The 19,640-nt window shown below is 42.7% G+C and overlaps 1 pseudogene; it reads right to left on the reverse strand.

Annotated features, from left to right (window-relative positions):
- Positions 1 to 10,037: 10,037 nt before the first annotated feature.
- On the reverse strand, positions 10,038 to 10,835 carry LOC110567505 (small ribosomal subunit protein uS14-like; annotated as a pseudogene).
- Between the last annotated feature and the right edge of the window lie 8,805 nt (positions 10,836 to 19,640).

The raw sequence follows: 19,640 nt of genomic DNA on the forward strand, positions 1-19,640 counted from the left end.
AAATACAAAATTAGCTGGGTGTGGTGGCACATACTGTAATCCCAGCTACTGGGGTGGCTGAGGCAGGAGAATCACTTAAACCCAGGAGGCGGAGGTTGCGGTTAGCCAAGATCACACCATTGCACTCCAGCCTGGGCAACAAGAGCGAAACTCTGTCTCAAAAAAAAAAAAAAGAAGACTGCTTTTCCCTATAGTCACCTTCTTTTTCTTCTAGCGGGAGAAAATGTCTTCCTATTGGTGTTTACTGTTTCCAGTGATGGACATCTCAGTTGGGTTTGTCTTCTCCTCTTGGCAACGTAGAAATGTCAAAATAAAGGTAACTAGCTGTAATAGTAAATACATTGTGGGTGCTAGACTGTTTCTATATAGTAATCTCAGACTCTTCTGAAAGCTCTTTTGTGTGTGTGCCACCAGAGTATTGCCTTTTGGCATCACTTCCAAGTCTTTGTGAAAAACATGCCATGTTTTCTTTTTTTGTTTCTGATTTTTAAATGACAGATGGTTAGGAAATGGCTTCTTTACTCTTATAATTTTCCCCAGCTTTTCTTCATTAAACAGCAATTACTGTCATGCATAATCTTCCTAAGTAGTTATTTTCTAGCTCCTGAAGAGCATAATCACCGTGAATGCATTCATCTTATGCACTTCATGGTTTTTCTCAGCGTGAACCTTCTACTGAATATAATTTGTACCACAGTAACTAACATAGGCACTTAAACATGTGTGGTAGTTAACTTTTTATAAGCAGACCAAATTTTTAGATGAAACATTCATCTGTTTTACAAAGGGTCATTTTCCTGGAATCTATCCAAAAGCACCTTCAAAGGGAAATTAGAAATATGACTACCCTATTTTAAATATTTTCCAAGGGAGTGGTGGAGTGAGAAAAATCTTTTTCTTCTGGCTTAAATTATCTCATATTTATACCATGCTAAGCAGTTTACAAAACATGCAAATTATTTGCTTTGTGGAGAAGTAAAATCCCTTGTAAATTTATTTCTTCATGCTAGCAATACAAAAAACAATTTAACTTACATTATGCCAAACAAACTCAATTTATTTATTTATTTATTTATTTATTTATTTATTTATTTATTTGAGGCAGAGTTTTGCTCTGTTGCCCAGGCTGGAGCGCAGTGGCTGGATCTTGGCTCACTGCAAACTCTGCCTTCTGGATTCAAGTGATTCTCCTCCCTCAGCCTCCCAAGTAGGTGGGATTACAGGCATTCGCCACCACACCTAGCTAATCTTTGTATTTTTAATAGAGATAGGGTTTCACCATGTTGGCCAGGCTGGTCTCAAACTCCTGACCTCAGGTGATCCAACTGCCTTCCCTCCCAAAGTGTTGGGATTACCGGCATAAGCCACCGCACCCAGCCCAAAAAAACTTTAGATTTAACAGGTAAACGTATAAATCAAGTCATAACAAAGTAGTGAAAATAGAAGCAGTTATGATATCTTCAGAAGAATTATAACTTATCTAAAAGTTTGAAGCAGTAAATGAAATATTAAAAGACAAAAACAAGAGATTTGATCACTTGTGAATTGTAATATTAGAGGTGATTTTGACAGGCCATAATCTTTTACCAGAAGCCACTCATGATGAATTTAGAAGAAATTTTATTCTTGACATTTGGCATTCAGTAATGTCTAAATTTTACAAATAATCTCAAAAGCCAATGACACACAGAAGTTTTTGCTTTTGTTGTTGAGTCAAAGTTTGAATTCTATGGAAGGCATAGTATCCCTGAAGGAGTCCCTCACTAAAAAGTAGGCCGAGTGAGGTGACTCATGCCTGTAATCCCAGCACTTTGGGAGGCCGAGTCGGATAGATCACCTGAGGTCAGGAGTTTGAGACCAGCCTGGCCAAGATGATGAAACCCCAACTCTACTAAAAATACAAAAATTAGCAGGACGTGGTTGTCTACATCTGTAATCTCAGTCACACGGGAGGCTGAGGCAGGAGAATCGCTTGAACCCGGGAGGTGGAAGTTGCAGTGACAAGACTCCATCTCAAAAAAAAGAAAAAGTATCCTATCTGACCCCCGTCTTTGTTTGTGCTGCTGTAACAAAATACCACAGACTGAATAATTTATTTAAAAAAAGAAAAACCCAGAAATCTATTTCCTACAGTTCTGAAGGCTGGGAAGTGCACGATGTTGCCTGGTGAGGGCCCAGTCTGCTTTCATGAACGCTGCATCCTCAGGAGGGAGGTACGCTGTGACCTCACACAGCAGAGGGGAGAAGGGCAAAAGCGCTGAACGCAGCTGGTCAAGCTCTTTTGTCAGTCAGTCAAGCCTAATGCCACTCACGAGGGTTCCACTCTCATGACTTAATCACCTCTGGAAAGCCCCACTTCTTTTTTTTTTTTTTTTTTTTTTCAGTTTGCAGACAGTCTTCATGAACTTGCCCCAGTTTAAAAATTGAGTTATACTTGATGGAAAAATGCACAGATCTAAGTTGTTTCTTTGATGAAGATGTAACCCCACCCAAAGCAGCATACAGAACATTTCCATCACCTGCAGTTTCTTCATGCACCTTTATAGTCAATCAGCCCCCATCCCCCCGTCCCCCCCAAACAACCACTTGTATCATTCTTACCACCTTTGCACAGTAGACTTAAGTTTTGAACGTAATGCCTAAAGGGGCATCCCCACAGGCCCCATCATTCCCTATTGTCTGACCTGCCTGGCCCCTATCTGCAGGCATTTGGATGTGTGATGCCCACTAGATGTTCCCCAAGGCCATCCTAGATCTCCCATTTTATGACTAGCTCATCACCACCCTGGCACCCTTCCCTTAACCTCCTCTGGGGTTCCCAAGCCCAGGCAGCACCCTGTTGTTGCTCACTGTCCAGAGATGCCCATCTGAATTCCGTGCACTTCTCTCATGGCTCAGGACCTCCTGCAGAACATCTCAGGCCAAGCCTTAGCAGAGGGCCCTAGATCTGGGTCCATCAGTGGGAGGAGCTGGGACTGAGAGCCCAAGGCCAGAGTATGAAGTGGACATTTTATATATATATATATTTGTCTATTTCTGATACATGTTCTAATGCTTGGAAATTTTTCCACTTTTGGAACCCTGTTTTCTTTTTTCTTTTTCCTTTCCTTTCTTTTTCTCTCTTTCTCTCTTCCTCTTTCTTTCCTTCTTCCCCTTCCTTCCCTCCTTCCTTCCTCTTTCTTTCTTTTCTTTCTTTCTCTCTTTGTTTCTTTCTTTCCTTTCTTTCTTTCGATGGGGTCTTGCTATGTTGCCCAGGCTGATCTTGAACTCCTAGCCACAAGTGATCCTCCCATCTTGGCCTCCCAAAGTATTGGGATTACAGGTATCCTGCTTTTCTAAGATGGAAGCTAGAAAACTTGTGTTAGGAGCCTGTGGTCTGGAGTTCACCAGTCGGGGAAAGCCCCACTTCTTAACACTGTGACATCAGTGATTACATTTCAAAACATGAGATTTGGAGGGAACACAGACCTTCAAACCATAGCAGACTCCCAGCACCTGAATTTCAGTGTGGCCTGCTCACTGTGACACACTCCCTCTCCAGAAGTCACACGTTAGTGTATTTGTATAAAGGAGAGCATTTATTACTGTGTTTTTTCTGGAATGTGGAGACTAAAAAAGGTCTCACTGAGGCTTGGCGTGGTGGCTTAAGCCTGTAATCCCAGCACTTTGGTATGCCGAGGTGGGTGGCTCGTAGGAGGCCAGGAGTTCGAGACCAGAGATATGGCAAAACCCTGTTTCTACTAAAAATACAAAAATTAGCCCCACTGCACTCCAGCCTGGGTGACAGAGCGAGACTCCGTCTCAAAAAAAAAAAAAAGGGGGTCTCACCTTGAATGCATTTTGGGAGAATAGTATTATTCCTGGAAAATTCCATAGAATAGAGATAAAAGAAAGATCAATGGGAAGTTAGTGAAGTTCTGGAGATAGTCTCCAAATCAGGACTCTCTCTAATTGGTTCGGGAGAATTGCAACTTTGAATACAAATGGCAGTATTGGAGGAATAGAAGGAAGGAAGAAAGAAAGAGGCATAAGACCCTTTTCCAGAGTCACACAAAACAATGACCAACAAGCTAGTGACCGTGAATTCCTGACAGTGAGTCCTTTCTATCAAATGATCTCTCCAGGCAGTATCAGCAACAGACTAAGCTAAATAATGCCCAGAGTTACTCAGCCAGGCAATGTCCACGGCTACACATCTCAGGAATGGCGACAGCAGCTCCGGACCTCCCCTGCGTTTCTGCATGTGGTTGCTTCTCCTTCCTGCTTCTCCCTGAGCCTGACCCACCTCATCAACCCATGCTGAGCTCCCTGGCCCTGCAGCTGGCCTCCCAGGCTCCAGTCTGCCCGACTGCCAAACTGTGAAGCGCCTTCCTCGGAGTTTGCTCCGTAAAATACAGGTGTGGTTGTGTCCCTCCAAACTTTAAACTACTTCAGGGAATGGACCATTGCTTTCACGAGACTGTTCCCACTTCATAATCGTGGTTCACACCCTTGTTGATCTGGTCTTAAGCCCCCTTTCATCACACTCTTCTCTCTGGTGAGAGAAGTTCCCCGAGGTTCCATCATGGAGGAGGCGGACTACTCACATCTCCACTGGGAGTTCCTGTTGGGGTGTTCCCCTCCCTACCCCAAGCACATCTTGATCGCTGGGGCAAACCCACTTCTGTCAGAAAGAAAAATGACCTCGAGGGAAATTGCCTTTGGGAAGCTTTCTCTTACCACATCCTGTAGCCCACCAGCCCCTCCAACAGAACTGAATCCTCTTTCCTCTGGACCTCACTGGTATGCAGGGCTGATCAGGTGGGTGGGTTTATGATATTTATTTATTTATTTTAATTAAAAAAAATTTTTTGAGACAGAGTTTCACTCTTGTTGCCCAGGCTAGAGTGCAATGTCGTGATCTCAGCTCGTTGCACCTTCTGCCTCTCGGGTTCAAGCAATTCTCTGCCTTAGGCTCCTGAGTAGCTGGGATTACAGGCGCTCACCACCGTGCCCAACTAACTTTTTTTTGTATTTTTAGTAGAGATGGGGTTTCACCATTTTGGCCAGGCTGATCTTGAACTCCTGACAGGTGATCCGCCCACCTCGGCCTCCAGAAGTGCTGGGATTACAGGCGTGAGCCACCACACCAGGTGTGATGTTTATTTATTATCTGCCTCCCCTAGAAGACCAGAGATCCTTAAGGGCAAAGCCAAAATTTTTTTTTTTTTTTTAGGCTGGAATGCAGTGAGGTTCCCTTCAGCCTTGACCTCTTAGGCTCAGGTGATCCTCCCATCTCAGCTTTCTAAGTAGCTGGGATCACAGGCGTCCTCCACCACACCCAGCTAATCACTTTGATTTTTTTAGTAGAAAGGAGTTCTTGATATGTTGCCCAGGTTGGTCTTGAACTCCTGAGCTCAAGCGATCCTCCTGACTCAGCCTCCCAAAGTGCTGGAATTACAGATATGTGCCACCATGCCCCACCCAGAGCCAATATCATATTCAGTTTTCAAACTCTGATACCTAGCACAGGGACTGCCTAGGTAATATGCATCTTTGATGTCTTCTGAAGGAAGGGAGGGGAGGAGGAAGAAATTTGGTGGGTGGGTAGACAAGCAGGGGTGAAGGAAGACACAGGACGAAGCTTCTCCTCTGCCCCTATGCTGGCTTTCCCTGCTGCTTGGTTCTCTGGGCTCGGGACCAGAAGGCTTGCCCTAGCTGCTCCGGCTGCTGCACGCACGTCTCTCTGGAACCCCTGTCTCAACTTCCCAAAGCTAAACATCACTTAGTCCCCACAAATGGGACCCTTCCACTTCCCGTTGTGGAGGCCCAAAAAGGGAGCTTAGATTCAAGGATTGCAAACTGATTGTCCAGAACAATCTGGCAAATCAAGCCTTGGATTATTGAGGAGAAAACTATCATATATGAAGCATCTACTCCATGCAAGCCAACACACATGGCCTTCAATTGATCACATTTCAGTTCCTTTTCAGTCTTTTAAGAGAGGTGTTATTATCCCCACTGTTCAAATGAGGACAGTGAGACCCAGCCAGGATTCCAGACATTTCTTTCTTTTTTTTTTTTTTTTTTGAGATGGAGTCTCACTCTCACTCAGGCTGGAGTGCAATGGCATGATCTGGGCTCACTGCAACCTCTGCCTGCTGGTTTCAAGCGATTCTCCTGCTTTGGCCTCCCGAGTAGCTGGGATTACAGGACCCCACCACTACTCCCAGCTAATTTTTGTATTTTTAGTAGAGACAGGGTTTCACTATATTGATCAGGCTGGTCTCAAACTCCCAACCTTAAGTGATCCGCCCGCTGCGGCCTCCGAAAGTGCAGGGATTGTAAGCATGAGCCACCACACCTGGCCCCAGCTGTTTCTTTAATGGCAAGGCCATCCTCTGATCAACACACCATGACACCTCAAGGTTGGAGTCTTTTGAGACTTACAATAGAACGGTCCTTTTTTTTTTGAGATGGAGTTTCGCTCTTGTTGCCTAGCCTGGAGAGCAATGGTGCCATCTCAGCTCACTGCGACCTTTGCCTCCTGGGTTCAAATGATTCTCCTGTCTCAGTCTCCCAAGTAGCTCTGATTACAGGCATGCACCACCATGCCCAGCTACTTTGTATTTTTAGTAGAGACGAAGTTTCACCATATTGGTCAGGCTAGTTTCAAACTCCTGACCTCAAGTGATCCACCTGTCTTGGCCTCCCAAAATGCTGGGATTACAGGTGTGAGCCACCACACCCAATGGCCTGGTCCATTGTTTTATTTTATTTTATTTTATTTTATTTTGAGACCGAGTTTTGCTCTTGTTACCCAGGCTGGAGTGCAATGGCACGATCTCGGCTCACCGCAACCTCTGCCTCCTGGGTTCAGGCAATTCTCCTGCCTCAGCCTCCTGAGTAGCTGGGATTACAGGCAGGCGCCACCATGCCCAGCTAATTTTTTGTATTTTTAGTAGAGATGGGGTTTCACCATGTTGACCATGATGGTCTCGATCTCTTGACCTCGTGATCCACCCGCCTTGGCCTCCCAAAGTGCTGGGATTACAGGCGTGAGCCACCGTGCCCGGCCCATTGTTTTAATAACTATTTACTAGATGTCTGCTGTATGGTTCATGGACTTAGAGGATTTTAGAGCTAGAAGATGTCTTAGCATAATCCTCTTATTATATAATATATTAATTTTTAAATTTTGTATGAGACAGAGTCTCATAAAGTCTCACTCTGTCTCCCAGGCTGGAGTACAATGACACGATCTCTGCTCACTGCAACCTCTGCCTCCTGGTTCAAGTGATTCTCATGCCTCAGCCTCCTGAGTAGCAGAGACTAGACAGAGTATCATTCTTGTCGCCCAGGCTGGAGTGCAACGATGCGATCTCGGCTCACTGCAACCTCCGCCTCTGGGGTTCAAGCAATTCTCCTGCCTCAGCCTTCTGAGTAGCTGGTATTACAGGCACCTGCCACTACACCAAGCTAATTTTTGTACTTTTAGTAGAGACGGGGTGATGGGCGGGGGCAGGGTTCCCTATTTTGGCCAGGCTAGTCTCGAACTCCTGACCTCAGGTGATCCACCTGCCTCAGGCTCCCAAAGTGTTGAGATTACAGGCGTGAGCCACTGCATCTGGCCCAATCCCCTTACTTTATAATGAGGAAGCTGACAACTTGATAGGATCCATAACTGTGCAGTGAACACATGCGTGATATAATTTCTCCTGGCAGAGATTTTTTTCTAATTAATTTTTAATAGTTTTTTAAAAAATTAAAGCAATAGAAGTTCAATGTTGAAAAAATTAAAAAACTAAATAAAACTAGAAATTAAAAATAATCCATAATACGTATTCCAAAAGTGCTAACATAGTTTTAGATTTGATTTGCTTGTTCCTTGTTTTAGGCCCTGCTAAGCAGATGTATTTATTAGGTGAAGGGCTATATATTTATACATGTACACACTTATATACATACAGAATTAGTTGCTGTTATATTTGCTATAAAATATAGTGTCTTGTCATTAAATATTGTGAATATTTTGTTTTATTAAAATTCTCTGTACATATTCCTTTTTTTTTTTTTTTTTTTGAGATGGAGCCTTACTCTGTTGCCCAGGCTGGAATGCAGTGGTGCAATCTCGGCTCACTACAACCGCAGCCTCCTGGGTTCAAGCGATTGTCCTGCCTCAGCCTCCTGAGTAGCTGGGATACAGGCACCTGCCATCACACCTGACTAAGTTTTGTATTTTTAGTAGTGATGGGGTTTCGCCATATTGGCTAGGTTCGTCTCGAACTCCTGACCTCAAGTGATTCCGCCACCTTGGCTTCCCAAAGTGTTGGGATTACGGGCATGAGCCACTGCACCCGACCTCTATAAATATTCTTCAGTAATGAAAATAACCATGATCAGTGAGTAATATTTTCTCACTGGGTACAAAAAAAATTTTTTTTTTTTTTGAGACAGTGTTTCACTCTTGTTACCCAGGCTGGAGTGCAATGGCGCGATCTCGGCTCACCACAACCTCCGTCTCCTGGGTTCAAGCAATTCTGCCTCAGCCTCCCGAGTAGCTGGGACTACAGGGGTGCACCACCATGCCCAGCTAATTTTTGTATTTTTAGTAGAGATGGGGTTTCACCATGTTGACCAGGATGGTCTCGATCTCTTGACCTTGTGATCCACCCGTCTTGGCCTCCCAAAGTGCTGGGATTATAGGCGTGAGCCACGGTGCCCGGCCCAAAAAATTTTTAATATAATTCCAAAATAAAAACTACCTATTATCCCATCACCAAGAAATAACTATCATTAGCACCTTGACTTGGCAAGGGGTGGGGCTTTTCTTTTAGCTCTCTTGTGTGTATGTATATATTGAGACAGATGGAATAGATGTTTTAAATTCTTGATACATTTTTGCCAAATCACTTTTGAGAAAGTCTGTTCTGATTTAAATTCCCCACATCAGTGAAAGAAAATGTTTATCTCATGATATTCTCACCAACAATGTTTTTAAATTTTTGCTAATTCGATAGTGGGAAAATGGTTGTGAATGTGAACTTTAAAGAAATAACTATTGGTTATTAAGAAAATTATTGCTTCCTTATAGTTATTTTATGGAGCAAATAAAATTAAGTATATAATATTAAGAGATCTAGATATCTAAGTTCTAGTTTATATCATTCATGGCTTAAAAACAGTTTTGTAAAACTGAATTATATTAAATGGAATCAAAAGAATAAGAAAATACCTGGTAAGGCAGGTCGTAGAGCCTTAAGTAAGACTTCTGTGGAAGATATGAAGGCAGCATCTCTTTTGTAAGCTATTTGGTAATTTGAGATGGAGTCTTGCTTTGTTGCACAGGCTAGAGTGCAGTGGCACAATCTCGGCTCACTGCAACCTCTGCCTCCCAGGTTCGAGCAATTCTCCTGCCTCAGCCTCCCGAATAGCTGGGACTACAGGCGCCCGCCACCATGCCCAGCTAATTTTTTGTATTTTTAGTAGAGATAGGGTTTCACTGTTTTGGTCAGCATGGTCTCGATCTCCTGACCTCATGATCCACCCGCCTCCACCTCCCAAAGTGCTAGGGTTACAGGCGTGAGCCACTCCGCCCGGCCTGGAATTTTTGAAATACTCTACTTGAGTATATTTTGAAACCACAGCTGATTTGGAGGGATACACATGAAAGACGTAATTCCCAGAACACTAGAATTACAGAGCTAAGCAACTTCAGAAAAAGTTTAATTACTACCTTCCTAAGGCTCCCCAGTGCTGCTGTATGTACTCCTCCTGTTACTTTGCACCTAAAATTTAAAAAATAAACATTTATGCCTGTAAAAGTTCTAGTGTGGATTATACACCACTGTTGAACTTAATACTGTGACAGCACTGTCTGCTGAAGGAAAGGGAAATCATATTTGTGGAATACACAGTGTTTGGAGTTGGTGTTTAGAGCTCTCAGCCCTGATAAGATTCCTTTTCCCTACCTGAGAGGAGGCACGGCTGGTTTGTGAAGCCAGTGTGTAAGGCTACCGCTGAGACCTCTAGATAAATAGATGAGACAGTCTGGGGAGAAGCCTAGAGCAAGAGGGTAGTGGAAATGCTTGGACTGGATTTTGTAAACATCAGGATGCATGGGAACAAATGCAAAGTTCTGGACTCTATTGCAGCCCATGAATGCAATTTGATGCTGTCATTATTATTGCCCTCCACAAAATGAAGTCTTTTCTCAATGAATGTATTTTCTGGTCTGGGGCCATTACTTGTCAACAATTAATGCTATCATTGTTCTTGGGCCTTTGTGTTAAAAATGTAGATAACCATGATAATGGAGAAATGAAATTCAAACTCTTTCTCCTGACATTCAAGGCCTTAGATAGCAGGGCCCTAATCCATGTTTAATCTCTCCCCTATGCAAAAGTTCGTTGAGGAAAACTAGTTACTCAACATTCTCTCCCCACTATTACTTTATTAGTGCTGATCCCTCTTTCTGGCATGCTGCTCTTACTAAGGCTGTCTGGCAGTTCTATCAAGGAGCGTTTCAAATGCTACTTCTTCCATGATATACCTCTTCTATGAACTCTTTTCTACTCTGATGAAGTTTCTTTCCTCTCTTTTTTTTTTTTAAATTAAATTTTTTTTATGTTTACTTTATGTACAAAGAACTATCATGGTTTTTCATTGAGTAGATGCCTTGGCAATCCTTTGAAGAAAGACCATTTAGTCCAATTTAATGAAACCGATGTCATTCGCATACTGACAGAAACACTAGCGACACATATTGAAGCCATATTTCCGAGTCAGATGAGACAAGAGCAAGAACCTTGGCCGAATTTTTGCACATGGCTCCAGTACAGCTACTGGTGACCCATCTTGCTCTTTGCTCTCAGGAGTATAACAAGGTAAAAATAAAGTTGGTTTTCTTTTTTTTCAGATCAGTTTCAGGTTCGCAGCAACATTGAGAGGAAGATAGAAAGATATCTCATATACTTGTCCCCACAGATGCATAACCTTTCTCATTATCAACATTCTGCACCAGAGGGGTAAATTCATTACCACTGATGAAGCCATACTGACACATCATAATCCCCCAAAGCCCTTAATTTACATTTGTGCTCTCAGTGTTGTTTATCCTATGGGTTTGCACAAATGTATAGTGAAATGTATCCCCCATGAGAGTATCACACAGACTATTTTCACTGCACTAACCCCTGCCTTCAACCCTTAGCGACCACTGGTATTTTTACTGTCTCCGTAGTTTTGCCTTTTCCAAAATGTCAGATAGTTGGAGTCATACAGTATGCAGCCTTTTTTTGGATTGGATTCTTTCACTTAGTCATATGCATTTAAGTTTTCTGCATAACTTTTGTTTTTTGAGACAGTCTCGCTTTGTAACCCAGGCTGCAGTGCCATGATATGATCTCGGCTCACTGTAACCTCTCCCATCCATTTTCCAGTGATTCTTTGCCTCAGCCTCCCAAGTAGCTCGGATTGCAGACATTTGCCATCAACCTGGTCAATTTTTGTATTTTTAGTAGAGATAGAGTTTCACCATGTTGCCCAGGCTGGTCTCCAATTCCTGGCCTCAAGTGATCCACCAGTCGCAGCCTCCCAAAGTGTTGAGATTACAGGCATGAGCCACTGTGCCTGGCCTCTTCATAACTTTTTTTTTTCCCACTGTCTCCAGTAATGGCTATAAGCAAACTCTTCATAACTTTTTATGGCTTGAGAGCTCTTTTTTTTCCCTTCCTTCCTCTCCCTTCCCCTCCCCTCTGTGCCTCCCCTCCTCTCTTCCCTCCTTCCCCTCCCCACCTCTTTCATTCCTCCCCTCCTCTCCTCTCCCCTCCCTCCCTCTCTCCTTCCCTCCTTCCTTCCTTCCTTCCTTCCTTCCTTCCTTCCTTCGTTTTCTTGAGACAGGGTCTTGCCTGTCACCCAGGCTGGAGGGTAGTGGTGTGATCATGGCTCACCACAGCCTCAACTTCCTGCAGTCAAGTGATCCTCCCAACTCAGCCTCCCAAGTAGCTGAGACTCCAGGTGTGCAACACCATGCCTGTCTAATTTTTTAATTTTTTGTAGAGATGCGGTGTCACTATGTTGCCCAGGCTAGTCTGAAACTCCTGAGCTCAAGTGATTCTCCCACCTTGGCCTCCCAAAGTGCCGGGATTACAGGTGTGAACCACCATGTTCCACCCTGGACATAAGTTTTTAACGTCTTTGGGTAGACACCAAGGAGCATGATTGCTGGATCATATAATAAAAGTATGTTTAGTTTTGTAAGAAACTCCCAAACGGTCTTCCAAACTAGTCGCACCATTTTGCATTCCCACCAGCAAGAGTTCCTGTTGCTCTGTGTCCTCACCAGCATTTGGTGTTGTCAGTGTTCTGGATTCTGGCCACTCTAATATGTGTGAGGTGGTATCTCACTGTTTTAATTTGCTTTCCCTTGATGACATATGATGTGGAGTATTTCTTCATATGCTTATTTGCCATCTATATCCTGTTTGGTGAGGTGTCTGTTAAGGTGTTTGGCCCATTTTTTAATCAAGTTGTTTGTTTTCTTATTGTTAAGTTTTAAGAATTCTTTGGGTCTGGGTGCAGTGGCTCTTGCCTGTAATCCTAGCACTTTGGGAGGCCGAGGTGGGTGGATCACCTGACATCAAGAGTTCAAGACCAGCCTGGCCAATGTGGTGAAAACCCGTCTCTACTAAAAATACAAAAATTAGCCGGGCGCGGTGGCTCACGCCTGTAATCCCAGCACTTTGGGAGGCCGAGATGGGTGGATCACAAGGTCAAGAGATTGAGACCATCCTGGTCAACATGGTGAAACCCCGTCTCTACTAAAAATACAAAAAATTAGCTGGGCAGGGTGGCGCGTGCCTGTAATCCCAGCTACTCGGGAGGGTGAGGCAGGAGAATTGCCTGAACCCAGGAGGCGGAGGTTGCAGTGAGCCGAGATCGCGCCATTGCACTCCAGCCTGGGTAACAAGAGTGAAACTCCGTCTCAAAAAAAAAAAAAAATACAAAAATACAAAAATTAGCCAGGTGTGGCGGCGTGTATCTGTAATCCCAGTTACTTGGGAGGCTGAAGCAGGAGAATTGTTTGAACCCGGGAGGCAGAGGTTGCAGTGAGCCAAGTTCCTGCCACTACACTCCAACCTGGGCGACAGACCAAGACTCCATCTCAAAACAACAACAACAAAAAATATTTGTATTTTAGGTAGTAATTTTTTTTTTTTGAGATGGAGTCTCTCTCTGTTGCCCAAGCTGGAGTGCAGTGGCATGATCTTGGCCTCTGCATTCTGGGTTTAAGCAATTCTCCTGCCTCACCTCCTGAGTAGCTGGGACTACAGGCCTGCACCACCATGCTTGGCTAATTTTTTTTATTTTTAGTAGAGATGGGGTTTCACCTTGCTGGCCAGGTTGGTCTTGAACTCCTGACCTTGTGATCCACCCGCCTCGGCCTCCCAAAGTGCTGGAATTACAGGCGTGCACCACCATGCTGTGCTAAATTTGTTTGTATTTTTAGTAGAGACAAGGTTTCACCATGTTTGCCAGGCTGGTCTCCAACTTCTGACCTCAGGTGATCCACCTGCCTCGGCCTCCCAAAGTGTAGGGATGACAGATATGAGTCACCTTGCCCAGTCTAGGAGTTTTATAGTTTGTGTTTTACATTGAAGTATATAATCCATTTCGAGTTAATTTTTGTGAAGGGTGTAAGGGCTGCATCTAGATTCATTGTTTTGTATGTGGATGTCCAGTTGTTCCAGCCACCATTTGTTGAAGAGTCTGCCTTCGCTCCAAGGTATTGTCTTTGCTCCTTTGCCAAAGATCAGTTGACTATATTTATATGGGTCTATTTCTGGGTTCTTTATTCAATTTATCTATTCATCTGTCCTTTTGCCAATGCCACATTGTCTTGATTACTGTAGCTTTATAGTAAGTCTTGAAGTCACAGAGACAGTCCTCCAATTTTCTTTTTTCTCTTTTTTGAGACAGAGTCTCGCTCTGTCACCGAGGCTGGAGTGCCATAGCTTGATTTCAGCTCACTGCAACCTCTACCTCCTGGGTTCAAGCGATTCACTTGCCTCAGCCCCCTGAGTAGCTGAGATTACAGGCATGTGCCACCATGCCCAGCTAATTTTTGTATTTTTAGTAGAGATGGGATTTTGCCATGTTGGCCAGGCTGGTCTTGAATTCCTGACCTCAAGTGATCCACTCACCTCGGCCTCCCAAATCACTGGGATTACAGGTGTGAGCCACCATGGCTGATCTTTTTTTTTTCTTTTTTGAAGACAGAGTCTCTCTCTGTTGCCAAGGCTGGAGTGCAGTGGTGCAATCTTGGCTCACTGCAGCCTCCGTCTCTTGGGCTCAAGGATTTCACCTGACTCAACCTCCTAAGTAACTGAGACTACAGGTACAAGGCACCACATATGGCTAATTTTTGTATTTTCTTTTGAGATGGGGTTTAGCCATGTTGCCCAGGTTGGTCTTGGACTCCTGAGCTCAAGCAATCTGCCCACCCTGGCCTCACAAAATGCTGGGATTACGGGCGTGAGCCACTGTACCTGGCCAGTCTTCCAACTTTGTTCTTCAACACTATGTTAGCTATTCTGGGTCTTTTGTCTCTTCACGTCCTTTAGAATCATTTTGTTGATAGCCACAAAATAACTTCCTGGGACTTTGGGAATGCATTAAATCTGTAGACCAAGTTTGGAAGAACTGACATCATGACAATATTAAGTCTTCCTACCCAGGAAATTGAAATGTCTCTCCGTTTATTTACTTCTTCTGATGAAAGTTTTTTGAAGGTAGAAGCTACGTCTTACACAACATAAATGAAGAGGTCTCCAGCTTGTTCCCAGCCTTCCCTACTGTGTCACAGGGATGTGATTACCCAGCCAGGGACTACATTGGCCAATACCTTGCAGCCAGGTGTGGCCACATGACTGTTCTTACCAGTAGAATGAAAGTGGAAGTGATGGATGTTGCTTCTGGGCAGGGTGTTTTTAGGTGTGTGAGCCTTCTCTACTCTTTCATCTCTTCACCAGCTTGAAGCAGAAGATTCTGATGCCCTAGGGTCTGGCAGGAACTCAAGGTAGAAGGGAAAAGGGACTGAGTCCCTGGATCACTACATGGAAGAAATTTGTCCTGTGATCTAGAATAGCATCATTGAGCTGTTGAGTGTAAAATAAACTTTCACTGGGTTAAGCTGCTGAAATCTGATGTTTTATTTCTACAGAGCTAGAGCCATTTCCCTGATTTACTGCTACTTGGTATCCTTTTAATGCTTGGCTCATTTCATTTCATATGGCAGGTGCTTAAAAAGTTATTTATTAACATGAACTGAAAATTCAGAGACAAACACAGAGAAAATATAAATTAGGTTATACTGTTAGAACTTAGTTTGAGATATCTGATAACATGAAAATACTCTCAACCGTATTTTCAATCCTATTTTTCATTGAGAAAATGCTTCTTCCCCAAGTCATTCGTTTTACAGGTTAAGTGCTGACACTTTGAGATCGGTTGTCACTTGGTTCTTGGCAAAGAGAAAATAAGATGTTTTAAGAATTGGCGGTCATTCTGGTTGACTATGGATGCCAAGTTTTCTTCTGGGTATAAGAGCCAGATGGCATAACTGTGAACCGATAATGGCAGGATGAAAGCTATCCCTGTCTGATTGTCAGATACTTGGGTCAGATTTTCAGATGATACATAATTAGTGGACAGGGGTCGTTGGCCAATAGCATACCCATTCACATTTCAATTAGACGTGCATGGTAAAGTGATGATATTATTATTGCTGGTATTATTTCTGTAGTTGAGCTAAGTATCAAAAAAAGGGAGATAGCCCCAAGCCCAAAATGTCATCAGGCCAAAATGAGACTGGCTCACCAGCCCTCAAAATCAAACTTCAGGCTAATTCAATATGATTGGATGTGGTATTAGAAAGTCAGAATCTAAAGCTTGAAGCATAAGAGAGGGGAGCTAAGCAGAAGTGTGGAATACAGCTTTTGTTTTATGTATTAAAGTTACACTTCAGTTTCTTCTCAGAGTGCTTCTTTTTTTTTTTTTTAACCTCTTTCACCCACTTTATTTCTCCTGCATCCCAATAAGCAAGTCTCCTGTGGAGCCGTGTTCCTCTCCGCATTCAGAGACATGCTCCCATGATTTCTTTCTGCTTGGATTGTATGATTTACCTGGTTGGCCTCCTGTTCCATCAGATTGTTTTCCATAAAAATGCTGATGAACATTTATTTTTCAGAATTTTTTCCAATTTTTTTTTGTTTTTTTCCTTAAACAAAAAGCCAAACCTGTTCTTTCTCATAGCGAGTAGACTGTGACTTAGACCTGTTTTGGGGGACTCATTAGTAGTCTTAAAAACCAATTTACTGAGGTCGGGTGTGGTGGCTCATGCCTGTAATCCCAGTACTTTGGGAGGCTGAGGAGGGTGGATCACTTGAGGTCAGGAGTTTAAGACCAGCCTGCCCAACACAGTGAAATCCTGTCTCTACTAAAAACACAAGATTAACCGGGCATGGTGGTGCATGCCTATAATCCCAGCTACTTGGGAGGCTGAGGCAGGAGAATTATTTGAACCCAGGAGGCAGAGGTTGCAGTGAGACAAGATGGCGCCACTGCACTCCAGCCTGGGTGACAAGAGTAAAACTCTGTCTCCAAGAAAAAAGAAAATAAAATATCAAAATATGTTATAGTAATAGGTAAGTATCAATTCATGAAACACCTATTCATGTTACTTATATGTCGTTACACACTGTGAGGCAAAATATATATTTTTTGAGACCAATATGGTGAAACTCTGTCTCTACTAAAAATACAAAAATTAGCAGGGCATAATGGCTGGTGCCTGTAATCCCAGCTACTAGGAAGGCTGTGGCAGGAGACTCTGAGAACTGCTTGAGCCTGGAAGGTGGAGTTTGCAGTGAGCCGAGATGGTACCACTGCATTCCGGCCTGGGTGACAGGGCCAGACTCCATCTCAAAAATAAACAAACAAATAAACCAAAAACAGCTTTAAAGAGATATAATTCACATATTGTAGCATTCACCAAGTTAAAGTGTCCAAAAGAGTAGTTATAGTATGCTTACAATTGTGCAACATTGTCATCCAAGAAAGAAATCCTGTAAGCATTAGCAATGAATCCCTTCTTCACCCCCACAACTCTAATCAACCACTATTATTTTTTCTGTCTCTATAGATTTGCTTCTTCTCAATATTTCACATAAATAGCATCATACCATACGTGTAGCCACACATACACGCATACACACACATGATCTTTTGTGACTGACTTCTTTCACTGAGAATAATGTTTTCAAGGTTTATCCATGTTGCAACATATACAGTACTTCATTACTTTTTATGGCTGAATAATATTTCATTATATGGATATACCATATTTTGTTTCTCCATTCATCATTTGATGGACATTTGGGTTGTTTCCACCTTTTACTAGTATGGATAAAGGTTCTACAAAATTTGTGTATGTGGTTTTGTGTGGACATACATTTTCATTTCTCTTGGTACTATATCTAGGCATAGAATAGTGGGTCATATAGTAACTCTATGTATAAAATTTTGAGGAATTGCCAAACTGTTTTCCAAAGTGGCTGCACCATTTTATAATCCCACTGGCAACTTACTAGGATTCCAGTTTCTCTACATCCTCTCCAACACTTATTATTATCTGTCTTTTTGATTATAGCCATCCTAACAGGTATGAAGTGACATCATATTATGTGTTTGATTTGCAATCTCTGTGAACCAATAATATTGAGCAGTGTTTCATGTGCTTATTGGTTATTTGTATATCCTTGGAGAAATGTCTATTTAAATCCTTGTCCCATTTTTTTAAATTGTTGAGCTGTAAGTGTTCTTTATGTGTTCTGGGTGCAATTCCCTTATTAGACAAATGACTTGTAAATATTTTTTCTGCTGATTGTCTTTTAACTTGCTTGATACTATTCTTTGACACATAAATATTTTAATTTTGATGATGTCCAATTTTCCAATTTTTTTTTTTGTTACTTGTGCTTTGGGTGTTGTATCTTAAAAGATATTGCCTAATTCAAGGCCACAAAGATTTACTCCTCTGTTTTCTTTTAAGAATTTTATAATTTAACACCAAAAGCATTGGCAACAAAAGCCAAAATAGACAAATGGGACCTAATCAAACTCCACAGCTTCTGCACGGCAAAAGAAACAGTCATTAGAGTGAATCAGCAACCAACAGAATGGGAAAAATTTTTGCAGCTTACCCATCTGACAAAGGGCTGATATCCAGAATTTACAATGAGCTAAAAAAGATTTACAAGAAAAAAACAAACAAGCCCATTCAAAAGTGGGCGAAGGATATGAACAGATACTTTACAAAAGAAGATATACATGAGGCCAACAAACATATGAAAAAATGCTCATCATCACTGGTCATTAGAGAAATGTAAATCAAAACTACATTGAGATACCACCTCACGCCAGTTAGAACGGTGATCATTAAAAAATCGGGAGACAACAGATGCTGGAGAGGATGTGGAGAAATAGGAACACTTTTACACTTTGGTGGGAGTGTAAATTAGTTCAACCATTGTGGAAGACAGTGTGGTGATTCCTCAAGGACCTAGAAATAGAAATTCCATTTGACCCAGTAATCCCATTACTGGGTATATATCCAAAGGATTATAAATCATTCTACTATAAGGACACATGCACACAAATGTTCATTGCAGCACTGTTTACAATAGCAAAGACCTGGAACCAACCCAAATGCCCATCAATGATAGACTGGACAGGGAAAATGTGGCACATATACACCATGGAATATTATGCAGCCATCAAAAATGATGAGTTTGCGTCCTTTGTAGGGACATGGATGAACCTGGAAACCATCATTCTCAGCAAACTGACACAAGAACACAAAATCAAACACTGCATGTTCTCACTCATAGGCAGGTGTTGTACAATGAGAACACATGGACTCAGGGAGGGGAGCACTACACACTGGGGTCTGTTGTGGGGAAATAGGGGAGGGACAGGGGGTGGGGAGTTGGGGAGAGATAGCATGGGGAGAAATGCCACATATAGGTGAAGGGGAGGAAGGCAGCAAATCACACTGCCACATATGCACCTATGCAACAATCTTGCATGTTCTTCACATGTACCCCAAAACCTAAAATGCAATAATAAAAAAAACAACAAAAAAAAAGAATTTTATAATTTTAACTCTTATGTTTTGGTCTTTATCCATTTTGATTCAATCTTTGTGTATGGTGTGAGGTAAGGGTCTGACTTCATTCTTCTGCATGTGGATATCTAGTTGTCCCATCCGCATTTTCTAAAGACTGTTATTTCCCCCACTGAATTGTCTTGGCACCTGTGTTAGGCCCTTTCTGAGTTGCTATAAAGAAATGCTTGAGACGAGGTAATTTGTAAAGAAAAGAGTTTCGTTGGCACACAGTTCTGCAGGCTGTACAAGCAGGGCACCAGACCAGCATTGCTCAACTTCTGGCGAGAGTTTCAGGAACCTTACAATTATGGCAAGGTGAAGGGGGAGCAGGCACATCACATGGTGAGGGCAGGAGCAAGAGAGAGAATGGGAAATGCCACACTTTTAAACAACAGGATCTCACAGGAACTCATTCATCACCAAGGGAATGGCA

Source organism: Aotus nancymaae, unplaced genomic scaffold (assembly GCF_030222135.1).
Source record: "Aotus nancymaae isolate 86718 unplaced genomic scaffold, 86718_ANA_hifiasm-v0.15.2.pri h1tg000008l, whole genome shotgun sequence".
NCBI classification, from domain to species: Eukaryota; Metazoa; Chordata; class Mammalia; order Primates; family Aotidae; genus Aotus; species Aotus nancymaae.